The sequence below is a fragment of the Phasianus colchicus genome, chromosome 1 (assembly GCF_987193195.1).
Source record: "Phasianus colchicus chromosome 1, bPhaCol1.hap1.1, whole genome shotgun sequence".
NCBI classification, from domain to species: domain Eukaryota; kingdom Metazoa; phylum Chordata; class Aves; order Galliformes; family Phasianidae; genus Phasianus; species Phasianus colchicus.
The window spans coordinates 72,108,080-72,122,500 of NC_143436.1; the positions used below are offsets into that span (position 1 = coordinate 72,108,080).

General features: G+C 40.7%; 2 long non-coding RNA genes across 11 annotated transcripts in view; both read left to right on the plus strand.

Moving 5' to 3' along the window:
* The window catches only part of LOC149919717 (uncharacterized), a 138,374-nt gene extending 133,923 nt beyond the window's left edge, over nt 1-4,451 (plus strand). Inside the window, exons 3-4 of one of the 2 annotated variants that reach the window (XR_016469687.1) lie at nt 2,973-3,154; nt 3,312-4,451. This is a non-coding gene — a long non-coding RNA (uncharacterized LOC149919717). The remainder of the gene's footprint in view (nt 1-2,972; nt 3,155-3,311) is intronic. The other variant, XR_016469688.1, reaches the window with a different exon arrangement.
* A 4,931-nt stretch (nt 4,452-9,382) lies between these two features.
* The window catches only part of LOC116231459 (uncharacterized), a 142,379-nt gene continuing 137,340 nt past the window's right edge, over nt 9,383-14,421 (plus strand). For 6 of the 9 annotated variants that reach the window (XR_016469665.1, XR_016469673.1, XR_016469670.1 and 3 more), the window contains exon 1: nt 9,383-12,463. This is a non-coding gene — a long non-coding RNA (uncharacterized LOC116231459). The remainder of the gene's footprint in view (nt 12,464-14,421) is intronic. The other 3 variants (XR_016469672.1, XR_016469667.1, XR_016469679.1) reach the window with 3 other exon arrangements.

A 14,421-nucleotide genomic window follows, 5' to 3' on the forward strand; every position in this document is an offset into this window, starting at 1 on the left:
TGCATGCTTACGTCTAAATCTCTCCTTCTTCACTTTGCTGATACAAAATCTTTGAGTCTGTAAGACCACACAGCCCTTCCTCACATTCCTAATTCAGTCCTGTCATCCTTAATTAGGCTTTACCCTTGGTATTTGCTATACTGAACATGAAACAATAGGAATGAAAATAGCTGCAGTAACAGACAAATAAATACAATAAATTGAATCTGTGTTTAAGTGTAAACTCAACCAGACAGGTATTGCTACATCAGAGCAAAGGCAGTTGTTCCCTTCTGTTTGGTTACATCCATTGGTACTAAATGGCACTGAACGACCATCCTCTTGATCTCAGACATAATTATTGATTATCTATGGGCAATATATTTTCTTTAATTTGGTACACAATCACCATACTTTTTTCTCAGCTTTTTTCTCCTGTTTTCACCCTAACACTGCACTGCTCATGCTTCTGTGCGCAACTGTTACTGCTGCCTGGGACCAATTATAATATCCTCAAATCATTGTTCTTGTTCCTAGCCTTTCTCTGCATTATATTCCTCCTCATTAGTATCTATATGAATGCTGTAAGTTTTCCAAAGCAGACCCTCTCGCAGCAGTATCTTAAAACAAAGTTGAGATCTGAACTTACATCCACAGCACTAATTAGTGTCAATAGAGAATTCTGGAGAGCAGGATGTAGTCAAATATTTCCACTTAAACTTTTTTTTTTTTTCACTTCCAAAAAATGAAGTTGAAAAGTTCTATAGTGTACTGCACTTTGCAATTCTCTCTTTCATATCTTGACCATTATCTTTGTCTTTTTTCTTTTAAGTGGCACAATCTCTAAATGTTTCTTTTGCCTGTTTTTCCCCACATACACACAACCATATTTTCATCCCGCCATCCCTTTCTTTGGCACTTGGCCTGTGTAAGTGTTCAAATATTCTTCACTGAGCTTGAAGCCAGGTATTAGCCAGAGATCACAAACACAGGAGCATGAGCTTGCACTTCTTAACCACATATTCTGCTATTCCATGCCAAATGACTAAACATAGTGATATCTTCAGCCCAGGAACTGTCTTTCTCAAGCAAGAAGACTGAATAACACAAAGGCTGCCCTCACGAAGGTACTGGCCTCCTAACTCTCCGTGTACAGCCAAAGTTCAGAGCTGACATGAAACAATCTTATTGCAGTTGAATTATAGGGTGTGCACCAGCCAAGGCGTCTCCTTTGAAGTCTGGAAAGAGAGCAGTGGGGAAGCTGCTTTCTGCAGCTTACTTCTTATAGACAGAGATTCTATTTTGCCATTTTAGTAGCCTTTCTCAATAAAGCCAAACAAATGCTGCACTTGGTGAAATCTTGAGTCATCACAGTCAGACGGAGTAAGTCTTTGGCCTGGAATAGGGAATCAGGCATGTAATCCTGTGGCATTCATATACTGGTGTATGTTTGCCTTCAGTATCCTGAGCTTTGGAGATAAATGTACCTTGCAGTACCTCTCAGGTTGGCAGCTTCAGGGAGACTGCTTGGGCTGTGGGGACATGAGAAATCCTCACCCATCTCTGTGAGCAGATTCCGCACCTTGAAAGGAACAATTTCTCAGGTGGTGCTCAAGCTGTTTAGCTCAGTTCAGGTGAAAGTAAACATCTCAAGAAACATCCATCCACCATATGGTAGCTAGTGCCAGTGAGAGAAAAATCCTATGAAAGCTTGTGGTAGAAGAGAAAGTTACATGAGGCTCCACCATGAGTAATGCATTTATTATTCACATGAGGTTTTTCATGTACTTCAGTGGGGAGGGGAATGTTTTAGAGTAATTTATTATTTTAAATTTATTTTGCCTGTTTTTCCCCATTATAACTTTCCACCTTTTTGTAATAAAGCACATACGTAGAGCAGATCAGATGAAAAATATGATTATACTGTTGTAATGTCTAAAATATGCTTATTCAGCTAAACATATTTTGAAATATTGGCAAAAAGTGGCCTGCTAAGTTCAGGCTGGAAGCAGTTTACATAGTTTCTGAGACTATTTCCTCTACTATTCTATATATCAAGAACTCATTGTGCAGCAGCAACTAGAAATTTTCTACCTCTAAAACATTTCTTAAGAAAAAAGCCATTGTTTCAAAGGAACATGAACTTGTTCCCCAGCTACACATAAAAAGAATAATTACAAGCAATAACTAGATTGTTTTTTTGTAAACAAAACTCAAACATATGTTGATCTTTTTTTCCTTTCTATGTAAGAAGTGCTCAACTTAAAAAATGCAAGCACCAAACTGAAGTACCTCACTCTTGTTATTTTATTATCTGTGTAAGAAAAGGTATTCAAGAGACTCTTATCTTTCAAACTTCTTACTGTGGAAAAAAAACATTTTGAGATATTTTTATTATCATCATCATGCATTAAAATGGAATTTAAGAAGAAATTTCCAGAGTAACAAACATTTAAAGAAAGAAAAAGGAAAAAAAAAAAAAAAAAAAAGGAAAAAGTTTAATTTATTCAGCCAATGAGGTGGTGAAGTTAGTGTTTTTCAAATTAATACTTAATTGTTTGCAGCTGCTCAGTACTTAGACCTACACAAAAATACTTTGAAGTCTCATTTGTTCAAGTGAAGTTTCAAATTGATTGTTACTGATCAGTAAGGCTGCCTTTACTTACTCTCTAAAAAGTGCCATTACCCTGAAGGCTTAGAGCATCCTCATCTTTGTTTGACACACGATCAGGCCCAGTTACTGTCCCTGTACACTGCTGCAATGTAGATGCTCAGTAATTCTGAAATCTTCAAACTGCACAGTATGCTCCGGTGTCCTTTAAATGATGAAGGAAGAATCTTATTTTCATGTTTAAGTGGGGAGTGGTGGTGTATCTTAAGTGAACAGAAAGTTCTGGATATAAAAGCTTTGACTTATTTTTTTTAAATAATTGCCCTGGCCTTTCCTAAATGATTGCAATTTTCTGTTCATTTTCTTCTAATTGCATGTGCAGACAGATTCGGGCAAAACATCTGTGGTGGCTCTAAATAGGAGAATTTCTTACAAAGCATTCAAGTTCCAGATGAGTTTTGTCCTGTCGTAACCCCTTCCAGTCTGAGATCTGTATCCCTGTTGGTATCTTTCTGCAGAACCAACTCGCTGTTTCAGAGGATCTGGCCGTATCACAAATGATATGTGAGTATATGAAATCTGTTCTGCTTTCTGCTGTGAAGGAAAACCCACTGTTCCTCAGAGCTGGACACAAAGCACTATCCTCTATTATTTTTGCTTTATGAAAGAAAAAAAACCAAATCCCTCCTATTTTCTAGCTTTAAATCTTGATATTATGCAGGTGAAAAGTGTGGAAGACTTTCTGGGATTATGCTGTGCTGTGGTTGGCGCACTGCCTGACTGCCTTGTGAAAGATTCTCCATTCAATGAGATTTCATGGGAGAAAATTTCTGTCTATATTGGTGTAGGTAGAAGAGCAGTATTGGGATGAAAAATCTTAAAATAATCTTAAAAAAGCAGAAATGTGAAAGAAAATCCAGAAAAGCCAACAAAGTATGAATCATTTGATAAAATGAGTTCTAATGTTAGAAGTGTATTATGATGGTCTTTGATGGTGTTTTTTTTTTTTAGTCACCAGTAGCTTTTGTAAATAAATTCAGTAAGTTCAGTTCCTGGAAACAACTTTTGATTTGCTAGATTTATATCTACACGGGAGAACTTTAGTCATAATATGTAAATTGTTCTGAAAGTAATGCCTCCTATTTATTTCCATGGAAACTACAGCAGATACAAAGAACACAATAAGACTATACGATAGACCACATTCTCTGCTACAAAACATTAGTTTTTAATGTAGTCACCACCATTAGCCATGCATTTTTACCAGTAACAAACAAGAACTTGCACGCTGTGCTTGTAAATATCTGCATGGCTGTATGGAACAGGGTCTGTCTTTCACATTGCTGTCGCCACTGCTGAAACTCACCACCAAATTGCAGTGCTCACCCACACCGTCTGGTCTCCACAAATGTCCATTAAGCATTGATGAATGTTGGTAGGTGCCATTTTTTCTATATGGAGGAATTCAGTGACACACCTTTGCTTCATACGCACTTCCACATCAGACACCATTTTGTCAGACGACCCCATCTGCTGCCATCTGTCACACAGCAACAAAACGTAATGGTGGAACACCATGGTGGAAAGGTTCAGACTCTACTGCCATACCACCAACATCCACCTATGATTTTGTGAACAAGCACATAATCAAAGAGGAGGCATTGTTAGCTAACACAGCAGCCCTTATACATTCAGGTTGAAAGCAGACCAATACAGATTTATTTTACAATGTTCATAATACTAGGAGTCCCACATAAGCTTGTGCATGAGTTTGACAGATGTATCTGTATAAAAACAAGCAGGCAGAATGTGTTTGGCCACTTTTTCAAAAGATAAAGTAACCTGAAAAAATGCATTCTAATTAGCATTGACTTCATTACTCCACTGTCATCATTATTTTACTTTAAATAATTCAAAAATTAATCTATTTAGACTAAAACAAATGTAAAAGATACCTTTATAGTGTCAGCATGCATAGTTATGTGGAAGAAACTAAAGACAGGACAAAATGCATAAATGTTGCTTGTCAAGCAGTCTTGTGCTGGACATAAATTCGTAAACAAAAAGACACGTCTCAATAGCAATCAGTGTTGTGAGAAAAATAAACAAAAGATAGAAAATAAGTTAACACACCTAGATCAGTTTAAATTTCTAGTTGGTTGATTTTGACTTATTGATTCAGTGAAGAGAGAATTGGAGGGGGCACACAGGGAGGGATTCCACTTCTCCCACTGTTACTCCACTTAGGTATCAACCTTACTTCTCAGTAGTGTGTGGCCTTTTCGAGAATACATAAAGGCTGCTCTTAGATGGTAAAGATAAGAATAATACGACTTTTATTCAGAATTTAACCTGCAGTTGTGTGGTTGGGAACCACATAAAGAAGGAAGCTTCAGCACTTTCTCATCTCCTACACGTTTGCTTTTTTTCACTCGCCTTTTAACCTTCCAAAATTAACACTGTGCTTTATAAACATAACAACTTTAACTCTTAGTTTTACTATCTTTTTTCAGTCACTTTTCAGATTGAATTTTTGCCATAATTACAAGAGTGCAGAGAAAGGAACTGTACCTTTTTCAAATAAACAGACTTTTTAAGATGAAAAATTTTATCAGACACATGCTAATGTTTCGTAATGCAATGCTTTCACATTCAAGCTTATTTTTTCATTGAAAATATCCATGCAGTAACCAGTGTGCCTTCATAAGTATACTTGAGTCCTTTACAGTTCTGTTTGGAGCATCTGAACTCTTTATCTTTTGAAATAATTTTTTAGCCTTTGTCAAATTTGCCCTGAGCAAGGTTAGTTTCATGTTGTAGAACTGTACTAAGAACATTTAACCCAAGCAATCAGCACTATTCCATTGAGAAGATGTTGGTCAATACTTTGGAAATGATGTTATCAAAATTTTGTGTATTATCATCGCAGATTTAGAATAATTTGTGTCTAGCATACATTCAGACAACTGCTTGCTACTTCACTAAAGCATGCAATTACTCTTTTTGGAAGCTGTCATCTGAGCTCACTTCAGTTCAAGATCTTTGGTATTGGCATTCATTATGTGACAAAGTAGAAGCTGGTTCTGACAAAGACTGAACCTGCCTTTTGGTACTCAAGATTTCCTGTCACTATGAAAAGAGTATTGATGGTTAGATCTCTTTGCAGAGTTTGTACAGGGTCACTGACCTCACAAAACAATTTTGTTTTTGAATATCCTCACTTTTAACTTCACAGCATGTTATCCATGATTTTGAGGTTTAACTGACTTAACAGTTTTCCTTCCAGAGCAAGGTCAAAGCACTACTGCAGTCAGAATATCTCAAAGACACCCCTGAAAGTTAATATTCGCATTCATGTTAATACAGATTTCTGTAACTAATGATTTTCAGCTTCAGGAATTCTTCAAAACATCTGAAATATTCAATAAGTGAGGATGAAATTTCAGAAGATGCAGAACATATTCAACAAAGTGCTACTGGAATAACATTTGTCTGAAATAACAACAAACTGGTATTGGCTGATTTTCTAGCAAGACTCTTAGGGGCTTTATGCTGCTGAAATGTAAAATAAATGTTTGTTCTCAGTCTTTCAGTCATTCCTTTGGAGGGAAATTACTAGTGAAGCTCCTGTCACTTTATCCCGGAAAGTGTTTTCCGTGGTCACTGTGTAGTCAGAGCACTTGGTTGACGTGGACCACTGAACAGATCTCAGTTACAGCAACTGTGAGTCGTAGCTAATGTGTACTGCATTCAGCTTGGACACAAAAAGTGGAAGGCTCAGCAACCTGTTACATCTCATCCTAAGGCATTATTGGTACTGCAAGGTCTACTGTTGGAAACTTATGAGTCAAACTTCCCTCAGATCCCAATACTTAATGAAGATCTCTAGGGGTCGAAAATATTTTTTAAAACCAGTTTGATGTTGTGTTTCTTTAATGCTAAGAACAGTTCTATTAAACTGACAGAATGAAAAATGCTACGTAAAGCAAATTATGTCATGGAGTTTAGGGTTTTTTTGTTTTTTGTTTTTTAAGAAAGAGTTGTGTGTATTTGGTAGAAATGCATTAGGACAGGTATTTTTTGTTTTACTCCAAATAAATTATAGATCTGTTAGGTTTGGTTCTTTATTTTCTCATTTGGTTGTGATCTATAGCAAGCATTTGCCACTGCCAGTGAAATCTGGGGAGAAAAGTGCTTCCAACACGCAATGCCAATATATAGAGCACTGCAGACAGCCAATTAACTTGTAAAGCAAAGTTCTTCAGCTCTCAGATTGGGTGCCTGGAATGGATGGGTGCTTGTGCCAAATCCTTAGTCTCTGAAATGGAGGTAGTATCTCTCCTTCATCCAGCTCAAGAGATTTTTGTGAAGATAAAGCAATAGACCTTTGAGAAGCACTCAGGGACAGAACTGCCACAGGAAAACCTTGTAGTTTGGGATGTAATTCAAGGGGAGAATCCAGTAAGCAAGGCCTGCAGTTTCAGATTGTTTAGTGGTGTGAATGCAAAATACTGAAGGGCTGCTAATGCTGACATTGTCTTCTTTCACAAAAGCAAGGACTCAACAGAAAAGATAAAATGCAGGCTTGAGATTGAGGATTGTGTCACACAAAGACAGCGTATAAGAAGTGTCTCCACACAGTTGATTTTATTCCTACTTTTTCAGTTAGATTCTGCACCCTTTAATCCTGTTTGAACAAGATTAACCCTTGTTTTAATCAATTTTAACACATGTATGCATGCACACGTTTTTGTGAACGCACATGTTAGCGCATGTAATTTTTTGCAAGTTGGGGGGAGATGAAGAGCAAATTGCATAAACAGAGATTATATCTTGTAGCAGTCTGCTAACATCCAAATGAGTCACCAGAAGGAGTGGAATATCCTGAGCCATCCCACAGTGCTCCGCTCCTCAAGCTGGTGACAATAAGGAGATAATTCTTTATTTAAAGCACCTCTTTAGAGGAGCAATGAAGATGTTGGCAATTCAGTGTCCTGGCTTCTCAGCATTCGTGTCTGTTGGCACTTTTCTGCCTGCTCCCATTTGCTCCGTTGACCAAGAAGCTCAGTTTCATTGCAAGAGGAAGCAATGTGTTCGGTGCAGGTGGAATCTTTGGGAATTTTTCCTCTTAAATTTCAGCAAGTCTCTAGCAAGTGTATGTGAACTAGCATTTTCAAACGTTTATAACCTGACTGAAATGAAGTGGCAAAAGGCACTTCCTACCAGGCTCCCTCCCTTCCTCATCTCTGTGCCAAGCACAGGGAAGCAGAGAAAAGTTTTCTGTGATTTGCAATGTGGACCGAGGGACTGGTGCTTCCATGGGCTTGTGCTTGGAAAGGTCTAAGCCACTGGGCTTAAATATTTGCAGATAAGTTATCCCTGAGGCACACACCTGGTGAGAGAAATTTTCAGCCAAACAGTTTATGTTTGGCAAAGTTTACAAGCAATTGAAAACGTAGTCTTATAACAGGAGGTATCTGGCAATCCTAACAGTTGGCAGTTGTGCCAGCCCCACCTATAATATTTTTGGATCATTTAATAATGCAGTTAAGGTTTTTAATGGAGTCTTTTTTTCCATTAAAATTCAGCCAAATACAGAAGTGCAGCTTCCTCATAGCGCTTTGAGCTACAAAGCATAGAGAGATCATTTTAAGTGAGCATGGTATGTTTGCAATCACTAGCCAATTAACATAACCTTCAGAATATTGGGACGTCTGTAATTAATTGAATGTGTTTGTAAGAAATGTGAGAAAATATACTAAAACCATCACTGACTTTTTCAGTCACACAGCTTTAAATTAAAAAAAAAAAAAAATTAATCTGCAAAATTTAATTTAAAAAATTAAATTTTGCAGATTTAATACCTGCAGCATACCTTAAATTATTATTTTTTTTTTTTTATATTTTTATATGTTCCAAGAATTACATTAGAAACCAGAGACTAAAGACGTAGTGATATTTTAATCCAGGTTTGGTGGCTGTTTGGGCAGCACTAGCTCTGGCAGTGTCATGCTACTTTAAATGAGAAAAAAGGCAAGGAACACACAGTAACACTGATAATGAGCAACATTCACATGTATGCAGCTTTCATCTCTTTTTAATGAAATGTCTGGTATTTGCTACTGTGACTACTCTTCACAAACTTCAGGAGAGAACAGCAAGCTTCTTACTCATTTTTAACTAAGTTTTTATTAACACTATTTATAGCTACTGAATCCTTCAAAATATTACGTAGCCTCTAAAAACAAATACATATTTAAGTAGTTTGGGCCTGCCTTTATGGGCTATGATTTTTCAGTACGCTTTTTGTTGTTTAATTTTAGATACTGAATACAAAAGCAAAATATTTGTTTTTTGTAACATATATATATATATATATATATATATATATATATATATATATGTATATATATATATAACAAGTTGCTTTCCACATTGCATATGAGAATGTCCTTTATTCTGACATGTTCAGGCAATGAAAATTTTCTGGGTGGTGATAGTTACAGAGATTTTGGTGAGTTGCCCAAAGGGGCTTCGTATAGCCAAGGCAGAAGAAAAGTTGACACACAGTAAACACTGCCTCAGAAGGCTGGTCATGGGATGCAGAGACAGAATCTGGTCCTTGCTGATCAGAGCAGCAGTGCTTCAGCTCTCCAGTTTCTGCCATTGCAGTCATTACCAAATGCTGCCCAGTGGGCTGAGGGACTGGAAGACATGCCCATGGATGATATCAGGGTCCAAAAACCGGTGCCTGACAATGTTTCATCTCACCTCTTCTTTCCATCCCTGCTTAGGACATTTATTAACACACTGAGCAATCCCAAGGGGATCACAGATTGTTGGTGCAAATCTGCTGACCACCCCAAGGAGATCAGCCAAATGTGGCCTAGCACACATTTGGATGGATGCAGCTAGCTGGAGCCTCCCCAGCACAAAAAAGATGTGGAGCTGTTGCAGCAGGTCCAGATGCGGACCACAGAGATGATCAGAAGGCTGGAGCACCTCTCCTACGAAGAAAAGTTGAGGGAGCTGGACTTGTTCAGTCTGGAGGAGAGAAGGATCCAGGAAGACCTCATTGAGGTCTTTCAGTACTTGAGGGGAGCTTAGAAACAGGAGAGAGACCACCTTTTTACATGGCCCGGTAGGAATATGACAAGGGAGAATAGTTGAAAACTAAAAGAGAGGAAGTTTAGGTTAGATATTATGAGGAAGTTTTTTATTCAGAGGGCAGTGAGGCACTGGCACAGGCTGCCCAGATAAACTGTGGATGCCCCATCACTGGAGGCGTTCAAGGCCAGGTTGCATGGGGAACCTGGGCAGTGTGATCTAAAGGCTGGCAGCCCTGCTCATGGCAAGGGGATTGGAACAAGATCTTTAAGGCTTCCAAACCAAGCCATTCTCTGATTCTATGAACATCCGGAACTCATTCTTTGAGGCGGAGGGGGTTGGAGGGGAGGGGGGGAGTTTTTTAATAATTTGCAATATAACATGCTTGGTTTGATCAAAGCACGACAGCTTTAGCTTAGTGCACGTGCATCTGCTTGGCAAAGGAAGCACAGCACACCTCGAAGAAGCAGGGCTACAGGGACCCCAGCACCCCGGCGGCAGCAGCAGGCTGACGTGGGACCTTCGAGCGTGGAGCGCGGCCGCCAGAAGCGCAGCGTAACCGGGAGCACGAGAGCCGTGCGGAGTCGAGCTGTTAAGCTGTTAAGCCTTCTGACTGCTGCGCACTGCGGAGTTATCCCGCGTCTTCCTTCCAGCCCGAGCATCCCAGCTGCCGCCTGCAACGTCAATCGCAGCGTTCGAATCCGAACTGCTTTCCCTTCTTTGCAGCGCTCGGAAGAATTCCAATTACACATCGTAATGGATCTCAATTACAATATTTCTTTATGCAGATAACTTCGTGAGCCCTTAAACCTTCCTTTAACCTCTCTACGTGAAAATACGTTAGCCTACAACCACGCTAAGGTCGACGATAGCTCTCCTCCCCCCCCCACCGCTACGCAAAGCCGCTGCCGCGCTGGGTGGCTGCGCGGAGCCGCGCACAGCCCCACGTGACCGGCCGGCGGCAATTAGCATTCACGCCGAGCGCTGGCGGACTGCGGGGGGGCCCGCCGGTGGGGAAGAAGGGGTTAAGGCGGCTGGCTGGCTTTTTTTTTTTTTTTTTTTTTTTGTCTTCTTAATTAATCACCCGCCGCTCCGCGATTTCAATATGGAAATAGAGAGCGAGCTGCTCGCAATTATTCACGAGCCTGCCGGCCCCGCCGTTACCTGCCGCCCACCTGCGGCGACCGGACCGCCCCGCCCCTTCGCGGCCCTGGGGGCACAAACGGGAGGCCTGGCAGCAGGTTTCGCCCTGTGCTGGCACGGCTCCGCGGCGGGCTGCCTGTGAGCGCGCAACATGGCCGCCGCGGGGCGCGCTGCCGGCACCAGGTGACGCAGGGGCCGCGCCGGGGCCTGCCGCCCGCCCTATTTGTATTCGAGTCCCTTTTTTCTGGCATTTTTACTCCCGGCCTCCTGGCTGTCCGTTCGATGGAGAGAACGGTTAGGTGAAAACGGAATAAAATCCCAGCGCTCGGCGGCTAGTCGTGTCGGTGCGGAGCTGTTAGAGCCGCCGAGGCGCGGGCTGGCGGTCAGGTGCAGCTCGCCAGCCGTGCGTACGCGCCGCTCCGTTCTTCCTGCGGCCCCGGTGCCGTGAAATAAGGAAATAAAAACGCCTTGAAGGCAAAAGCCGCGCTGTAATGGCAGCTACAGCTTTAGCGGGAGGCACGCGTCGTGGCGAGGACGCGCCGCCTCGTTCTGTGGGACTGCGGCATTGAGAGATGTGCCCGGTTCAGCCCGCGGCTGCCAGGGCCGTGCCGGGTAACTGCGTGGCTTTGAGAGCTCGGTGCGGCTGCAGAGCGAAACAAAACCGGGGAGAGGACGGGGATCTGAGCTCCAGCGAGGAAGGAAGGCGGGAAGATCGGGGCTGCGATAAACAACGCTGAAAAATGGCAGGAGAACAATGTTTACTTTTGAATATGTGGCCCGCTGCCAGCCTGGCGCTGGTTTTTAGGTTAGCAGAGGTTGGAGGAAGGGCCAGACCGAGGCGTGGCTAGCTGCTGTCAAGGATAAAAAAGTCTGCAAATTGCTGTCCTCAGCTTTTTTTTTTCTCTCCTCCACCCCCAGTCCCCCCCCGACGGAAAAAAGGCAGCGCTTGCTCTTAGGGCTATTAAAAATGATGCAGAATTTTAACCATCTGCTGCACCAGGTACTCCGCACTGGTACTACGGATCTGTGTTTTCGCAGAGGGGAGACCTGCAGAGCTTTCAAATTGCAAAACTGCATTGAAGCGTTTAAATATTTCATGAAATAGCACCCTTAAAGCCAGATTCCTTTTAATTGCGAATTGAGAAATAGGTTTTAGCAAAATCGAAGCGTTTTCCATCCTTAACGTGCTGCCGGGTGAGGGTGGGAGGGGGGGGGGTTCTAAAAGGGGCACAGGTGTACTGCTGAGGACAGGGTGCCGGCGCTGCAGAAATGCTCTCACTGCAAGCACTGTAAAGCTCCAGAAACGGCCAGAGATAGGAACTGAGTATTTTGCAGCCTTGCGTTTTTTCCTAAGGGCTTCTGACTGAAGTGTGCGAGACATAACTGCGTGTGGAGAGTCATCTCTTGCACTTGACCGGCTGCTTGTGTACGTATCGGAGCAAAATTACCTAATGAACAACATGGAGACTGGAGAAGAAACCGGGCTGCCAACATGGCCTCGTGAACTGTGTTAGTATGTCCAGCTCACAGGGGAAGACCGCTTCTAAATAATAATAATGGATGGAAAAAATGTTTTTCAAGTGGTGAGGCTTAAAGAAGAAAATAGCAGGAATCCTTCATGTGGTATTCTTTTTGTAAATTAGATTAACTATTTAAGTGCCGTAAACAGCAAATTAAATATTTCAAATATTAATAAATCGGAACGTAGTGTTGATTTGGAGTAAGACTAAGAAAATTGGAGGTTATTGCCTCATAATTCATCTATGTATTTAAGATCAATTAGCAAGTAAATGGAGAAAGAGGTTGTAGTGAAGTATTTGAGGCATACAGTTCCTTTGAAAATGCTTTAAGAGTTTGCTTTTTCTCTTGTAAGTTCTGTCTGTACTGTCTTGTTACCTAAAGTCGCCGATTATTATTTGTAACTGGGAGGGCTGGATTTTCTTTAAATGAAATGTCTATTGTCTGCAAATGAACGTTTGAGAAAGGCAGTTAAGTTGTGAAACCAGCATAAGGGCCCAATTAAGCCTCTTCTCTCAATTTTAATTATTAAGAGACAAAAAAAAAAAAAAAAAAAAAAAAAAAAACAAACAACCCATACTGTAGATGTCTTATAGATAAAGTAAATTTTCTTATTTAAAGTGGGAGATTGAGGGCTATATATTTTACCACCTGTTGCCTAGTGCAGAAAAGCATTCAGGGGGAGGGAGGTATTCAGTCATCCTGCAAGCCTGTGCTGTCTGTAAGGAAAACAGCTTCTTTTTATCTCTGCTTTTAGGTGCTGCATAAAACTGTACAATACATTTGCTTCAGACAGCGCCAGAGAAGCATAAAGAGGTGTTTAGTCACAGTTCAGATGCGTTATTGGTAGAAAACAGTTTAGGAACTGTAGGCTGGGTTTTCAAGGGAATAGTCCTTGTAATCGAGAGTTGCTTAAATCCCAAGATTGTATCCAGGCACTGCTGGGTCTCTCAATTATCTGTTTGTTTTTTGTTAGGCTCTTATCTGCTGGAGGTTTTATTTTTCCTGCAAGGTCTTCATTATGACTAGGGATTTTGCTTGTGGTGGGTTTTGTGTTTTCAGTTTTTTTTGCTGTTTGTTTGTTTTGTTTTTTTTTTCCGTTAACTCTTGGATTTGTTTGCTCCTTTTCTTGTAGAGCACCTTTGTAGATATGAATGCAGGAAGTCTAGAGTAAGTGTGCTTTTCTGACACAGATTGTATGAGTGGGAGGGCCTAGCACGTGGTGACTGTTACAGACAGGTAAAATAATGGCATGGTAGTGCTGTCATCATCATATTTGTGTTTAAAAGTCAGTGTTGTATACCAGACTGTTCCATTATAGTGAGAGGTATGCCTCATATTCTGCAGTTTACAGAAAAAAGATTTCTGCATGAATAAACATGTCTATGAATACAGCAGTGTTGATATGATTGCAAGTTAGCTGTATTTTACTATATATGCAAATGTATATACAGCCAGTGTACTGTATCTAACCTTGCATTGTGCAGGCTTTGAGATTTACAAAGCTGTATATTGGCAACCTGTTAGGATGTAGGAGCATGCAAAATGCCCTTGTGAACAGCCCTTCTAATAATGAAAGTGCACAACACGTTCATAAGAGTATTTTTCTGTGATGATGGAGTCGTATGAATAAATAAGAAGTGGTGGGATTATAAATTATTTTGGACTTGGCATTATATAATAACTAAAACGTCACCATCCTCAGGCATTCATCTTAATATAACCTTAACATTTTTATTTTTATATCAACTTGCTCTTTCAAGAAATGTAATAGCATTGAGCTGTAGATTTTGATCACGTTATTTAGTTCTAAATTAAGAAAACAAACAACAACAAAAAAAAACCAAGTAACTTTAATGTTAATTTCCCTGTCATTATGAAAGCTGAACAATACTACCTTTGTGCAGTTGTTGCAAAAAACTGAGATTAAGTTGCTTATCCCTACATATGTATTTTTGCTTTGTTGTTTAATCCTGTAGTTAGCTACTTCAAAAGAAGTGTGTTGCTGGGTCTCTCCTCTCCTCTCCTCTCCTCTCCTCTCCTCTCCTCTCCTCTCCTCTCCT